Source organism: Neophocaena asiaeorientalis, unplaced genomic scaffold (assembly GCF_003031525.2).
Source record: "Neophocaena asiaeorientalis asiaeorientalis breed wild unplaced genomic scaffold, Neophocaena_asiaeorientalis_V1.1 scaffold161, whole genome shotgun sequence".
NCBI classification, from domain to species: Eukaryota; Metazoa; Chordata; class Mammalia; order Artiodactyla; family Phocoenidae; genus Neophocaena; species Neophocaena asiaeorientalis.
This window is the reverse complement of record NW_020171987.1, coordinates 315,196-321,469: the sequence shown is the minus strand read 5'-3', so window position 1 is coordinate 321,469 and position 6,274 is coordinate 315,196. Positions and strand designations below refer to the sequence as shown.

The 6,274-nt window shown below is 48.2% G+C and overlaps 1 non-coding gene across 1 annotated transcript; it reads left to right on the top strand.

Annotated features, from left to right (window-relative positions):
* The first annotated feature begins 2,256 nt into the window (after positions 1 to 2,256).
* LOC112401300 (U6 spliceosomal RNA) lies at positions 2,257 to 2,362 on the top strand. The gene has a single exon (XR_003003560.1). It is a non-coding gene; the product is annotated as a U6 spliceosomal RNA (small nuclear RNA).
* The last annotated feature ends 3,912 nt before the right edge of the window (positions 2,363 to 6,274 follow it).

Genomic DNA, 6,274 nt, shown 5'->3' with positions numbered 1-6,274 from the left:
AGGGGGCAGCCGGTGGAATTGGGGGCTTTGGGACTCCGCAGTCTACCCCAAGGAGAATTGCTCAGATTTACCACCCCCATTGCTTGCCCCCCAAATCGGCAGAGCTGGAGGGAAAGGGAGAAACCCTACCCTCTCCCAAAATAAACAGCGGTGGGGACTCACTGCCCAGGCCCTATTTCTAGGCACAGAAACATTCCAAGTCTCTCTGAGCTCAGCTGTAACAGAAGCTCCTGGCATTACCACAACGCTTTAGAAAGCCCCATTTCTCTCCGCCTCACACTTGAGGTAGAACAGGAGGGAGGGACAGGCAGGGAGGGAGAAGGCAAAGGCTAAGTATTTTGTTCTCAGATATGAGCTTCCTCACAATTCCCAGCTGGTGCTTAATGGAAACCGGTGGGTGTGCTCTTGCCTAGTATGGCAGGAACTGCTCTTTCCTACGCTCTATGCTTTCCCTTTCTTCCAGACTTCCCTGTTTGGGGCTAGGTATATATCTATTCAGAATAAGTACATTTCCCAGCATTCTCTGCAGGTGGATGTGACCAAGGGACCAAGTTCTGGCCAATGGAAAGTGTGTGGCAGCCTCCTCGAACTTTCCTTGAAAGCTAGCCAGCATGCCCTTTTTCTCCTTTATCCCCTTAAGCTTCCTGCTTCTCCAGTGGCAGAAATGATGGCTAAAGCTCTTGCCACCATCTTAGATCATGAGGTCAAGGGTCACACTCTAGGGCCACACGCCGTGAGCTGGGAGGAGCCTGAGTTTTCAGTCCCTGAGGACTGCATGGAGCAGAGCTGCTATACCACGCTGGACTGCCACTTCCAGACTTCTTTCTTCTTAAGCCCATGTTCTGTCGCTAGTAGCTGAGTCTAACTGAAACTGAGGCAGGTGACATTCAGCAAGTCACTGAAAGCAAATGCATCAACCTGGATGGTATTCAGTGACGCCAAGCAAATTTTTTCAAAGGACTTCTCCTGAGGCCAGAAACATACTCTACGATGCTCAGTGAAAAGCATGATTCAGTGAAGAATCCTGAGAGGTGGGCCGTCATCTTCCAACTTCACAGAGAACCTGTGTAGTCTGGGTGTTCACAGGTGTCCCAGTGGGTCAGAGGGCTGAGAGGATGAAATCTGTAGCCAAAGTGACAAGTCTCAACCCAGGTCACGTGCTGTCACCAACTTCATGTAATTCGATGCATATTAACTAATTTGAATTCTATAACCAGCAGAAGAGGATATCCGGGCAGGCACTTTTCCTTTAAAAACTAGCTGTCTCACATGATGCCTGTTACCCAACCTCTCCGGGTCTTTTTATCTGCAAAATGAAGGGCGAGACATCCCCCTAGAAAGGTGGTCCCCAAAAGCTCCGTGTGGCCTCTCCCGTTGCGGAGCACAGGCTCCGGACGCGCAGGCTCAGCGGCCATGGCTCACGGGCCCAGCCGCTCCGCGGCACGTGGGATCTTCCCGGACTGGGGCACGAACCCGCATCCCCTGCATCAGCAAGCAGACTCTCAACCACCGCGCCACCAGGGAAGCCCTATGGGGTGGTTTTAAATGTTTTCATCTAGCAAAGTTAAAAGTTGGCAATGCTCTTCCTCCCCTTCTTCCCTCTCCTTTCCTTCTCTTCCTTCTTCCTTCTCCTCTCCTTTGTCTACTTCTTATTTTTCTGGCCCAGCACTGGGCTGAGTACTTCAGACACTTTAACTCAGTCCTCACACCCATCCCAAGAGGCCAAAATTATCACCTTCTTTTTTTTCAAATGGAGAAACTAAAACTCAGAGGGTAGTAGATTACTCAAGGGCACACAGCTGGCAAAATGCATTCACTTAATCTCTAGTTTCCTGCCTGCATATTGAACAGGAATAAGATTTGCAACAGGTAAGAGCAAATGACATGCCGTAAGTAAAGCATCTTTTTTTTCTAATTGCAAAGCTATAAGGCAATATCTTTGAAACAATTTCTCTACAAACAGGAGAGTTAAAAAAAATGTTCTGTAAAAAATATACCTGTGTCCTTATGTGTAAACAGTGTAACTATGAAGAATATCTTAGTTTGAGGAAGTTTATAACATTTTTGCAATAGGTGAGGCACAGCTGTCTCCTGCTTCTCCAACATCTCAATTAAAAAAAGAAAATAATCAAGGAAAACAGTGAAATTAAAATTAAACAAATACAAACGCCTAAGGTTTTTGGAGAGAAAAATGACCATAATCTGTGTGTAGCACAGCATCTAGAGCATAGTGGGTACTTACAAACGGTAGCTTTCGTGTCGCTTCAGCAGCACATATACTAAAATCAGAACAATACAGAGAAGATTAGCATGGCCCCTGCTCAAGGATGACAAGCAAATTTGTGAACCGTTCATATTTTTTATGTATAACAAAATCACTTTGCTATATAGCAGAAACTAACACATTGTAAATCAACTATACTTCAATTAAAGAAAAAAAGGAACGACAACAAAAAAACCCAGTAGCTTTCATTAATTCCTTCTGTCAGTACTTACTGAGCATCTAACATGTGCCAAACACCGTTATGTACCCTGAGATACAGCAGCGAAGAAAATAGACAAAAACCCTTCTCCCTGGAGCTGACGTTCTAGGGCTTGCTACCTCTGTGATTACATCCTCTGCTACAGCTTTCACCCAGGTGTACTCTCTCTGCTCACAGGAGGAAGGAGAGAGGTTCGTGGCCATGCTCCACTCTGCAGCCCTTCCGATGCCACGGCAGCGCAGACATGGGGGAGAAGAGGTGCTCTGGGGGAAAAGGAAAGGTGACGGGAGGAGGACCTGGATAAAGGCTGGAGGCTAGAAGAGTCTGGCAACCGGAGGACCTGGACCTGGGGTTGGAATATTCCTCCCAGCAGTTTGGGCAAATCTGATGTCAGAGCAGAAAACCAAAGCTCTGCGGGTGGTGGTGCCTGCCTGTCCCTCCCACCTCCGGCCTCCATTCCACCCATGCCAGGAGGCTAGGTACCTTCTGGACTGATGGGAGGAATGTTGATAGGAGAAGATGGAAACTTCCCTTGGGCCCTTTGTGTCTCGGACCCCAGAGCTTTATAGGAGGAAAACGTAAAAAGTGAAAAGATTTTAGGGCCAGAAGTTCCATTTCTGGCCTGTAACTTGCCATCTTTACCTCTTACTGCCTTTAAACCCTACTTCACTGGATCCTTGGAAGGATTAAAGGACTGGGTTCCTGTAAAAGCACCTGCTCATAGTAGGTTAAGTATCCCTGTTGGGCTGGTTTGTTTGCCCAAGATTGGGATGAACAGATCGCTGGGAAGAGGATGCCCTCCCTCAGTGCCCTCCCTCACTTTCTGGCTGGGTCCACAGCCCAGTCCCCACACACTCTGCTCATTCCTGCTCTCCTATCTCCCAGGGTCCTCCCCCAGAGCAGACCCTGAAGCACCCCCAGAGAGCCCCTTGTATCCCAGGGAACCCAGTTTGCAAACTATGCAAAACTCTCCCAGAGAAATTTATTTCAGACTTTAGTACCAGCCTTTAAAAAAGAGTTAATGTTATTAACAACAAAAACCAAAAAAAGAGTTGTGAGTACAAGAAAACCAGGAACTCTGGGGATGGGCTCAGGCACTGAGATTTTTTTCAACAGCTCCCCAGGTGACTAAACCAGGGCTGGGAAGCATGGATTAAGGAGAATAATCACAACATAGAGGAAGTGCGTCAGTGCACAAATGCATAAGATGCTTTGGAAACACAGGTGAGTTAAAAATAAATTAAGCCTGGGCAAGGAAGAGGATGTCAGGAAAAGTCACAAAGGGGAGGTGACATCTGAGCTCAACTTTAAATGAGGGAAGGTGGTCTCTAGAGCCTCCCTACTTGAGATATGGTCTGCAGACCAGCAGCACTGATGTCTCCAGGACGCTTGTTAGAAACGCATAATCCTAGGTCCCCTCCCAAACCTACTGAATGATGATCTGCATTTTAACAAGGTCTACAGGGACTTCCCTGGTGGTCCAGGGGGTAAGATTCCGCGCTCCTAATGCAGGGGGCCCGGGTTCGATCCCTGGTTGGAGAACTAGATCCTGCATGCATGCCACAACTAAGAGTCCGCATGCCGTAACTAAAGATCCCATGGGCCACAACTGAGACCCGGCACAGCCAAAATAAATAATTTTAAAAGTTTAAAAAATAAAAGTTTATTAACAAGGTCTCCAGGTTACTAATAGGCACGTTAAAGTGTGAGATGCCTTGGGCTAAATGCACAAGGCGAAGGGCATTTGCCATCATAAACCTGGCCAGTTTAGATTCATCAATGGTTTCCTACACCTGAGGTTGGTTTTTCTATTTATCTTTTAAACCCCAAACATAATGTTCTCAAGGGTTGACCCGAATGCCATTCCATGATGACATCTGCAGGTCTGAAGGTGAGGACTGAGTGTTTTAGTCAATCCGCTAGTGGGGAATGTATTTATACTACAGGTGTGGACACTCTTCGATGGCTCTGGAGGTTGGACAGGCTGGAATGTAGGGCCCTTCTCGCACCAGATTTAGCTCTCAGTGCAGATAGACCAGTGTACTCGCCCTCAGACACATGTTGGGCACACAGCCTTCCTTGTGGGTACCATTTTAACTTGTGTCACATTTCTTAGGGACTGGTGGGGAGTTGGGGGTGGGTAGGACCCTCTGAATGGCTGCACGTCCCACAGGCCAGCTTCCAGCCTCAAGGAGCCAACCCCGTGTTCTAGTTTAATTCCAGGTTCCAACTGGGTGTAGGGATAACTCCAGGCCGGCATGTTTCAGCACAACCCAGGCCAATTTGGGTTTTATTTTCAGCCCCTTCTCTGTCCATCTAAGTAAGGAAATAAATCACTTTTCCCTGAAAATACCGTGAGAAATGAATTGTTTCATGCAAAGTCCACATACCTGATGTGTTCACACACTTATGGAAGGCAGCACTCTTCTGTGGGGAAATCCTTCCAACCTTGGCAGGGTTTATGTGAGAACTGAATTAGGAACCCTACGTCCCGCTCTCACCCAGGCACAGAGAAGGCACTCGATATGCCATCTTTTACACAACGCAGCTGCCCACACTGTGCGGCATGCGAGATCCTAGTTCCCCAGCCACAGATCGAACCCTCGCCCCCTGCAGTAGCAGCTCAGAGCGTTAACCACTGGACCGCCAGGGAAGTCCCGGTGCAGTTGCTTTAATGTCTGTCCTCCCGTCTTCTGTGGTGGCTGAGGCAGGTGCCGCGCTCCCGCCCGGCAGCGTCCACCCCACGTATATGGAGACGGAGGACGGCACGAGTCCTCGAGACTGCTGCTCCCCAAGCTCTGTCCACAGACCTGGTAGCTGGGTTATAGACTCTGTTCTTGGACCACGCCCCCCAGTTCCAACTGAAGAGTTTGGGGAACGCACCATTGAGACCACAACCTTCACCCACACAAGGTATGCCACAGTGTTATTTTTAAGTCCTCCAAGTAAACAAGAGTCTAAAATAGTCTTCCATGGTATTATTATTTTTTTGGCTTCTCCACGCAGCTTATGGGATCTTAGCTCCCCGACCAGGGATGGACCCCACACCCCCTGCACTGGAAGCGCGGAGTCTTAACCACCGGACCACCAGGGAAGTCCAGTGTTCCATTGTAAATAGCAGTTCTCTGAACGCTTTTCCTTCTACCGACATAAACCTCTTATACTGGAGAGAACAGTCTCTCTTCTTTGCCACGGAAGGCCATCTACCTGCATGATTTATCCCACCTAGCCTCTGGACTCCATCTTGCCACGTCTGTTCATAGCCCTTATCCTTCTCAAGTTTTGTGGTTATTATTTGCCCCCAGCCCTACCCTCCTCCACTTAAGAGTATGCCTTCTTCCAGCATCTGTGACACACTCTTCTGGTTCTCCTTCCATTTCTCTGATCAACCCTTCTCTTCCCACCTAAATAAATACTCCCAAGCTCTCGTTTGCAGGCCTTCTCTCTTCCGCTTCTCTCCTTAGGAGTTTTGTCCACCTTGATAGCTTCATTCATTGAGCACATTAGGGAGGGTAGTCCCAAATCTTTACCTGCCTCCAGCCGCAGACCAGTGTTTATAACTTTTTACTTGACATCTCCACTTGCTTGCCAGACCAAACTCCTCAGCTTCCACTGGAATAGCGCCTTCGCCTGGCTTCCTGGTCTCCGTCAATGTCAGCACACAGGCGGAGGTTCTCAAACATCACTGAGCTTAACATTATTATCATCATTTTCCTGCCTCATTGGTTCCCTGAAACTCAGCAGCTCTCCATTTTCCAAATTCATGCTCTCCCTTCTGCTGAGGTTTACAA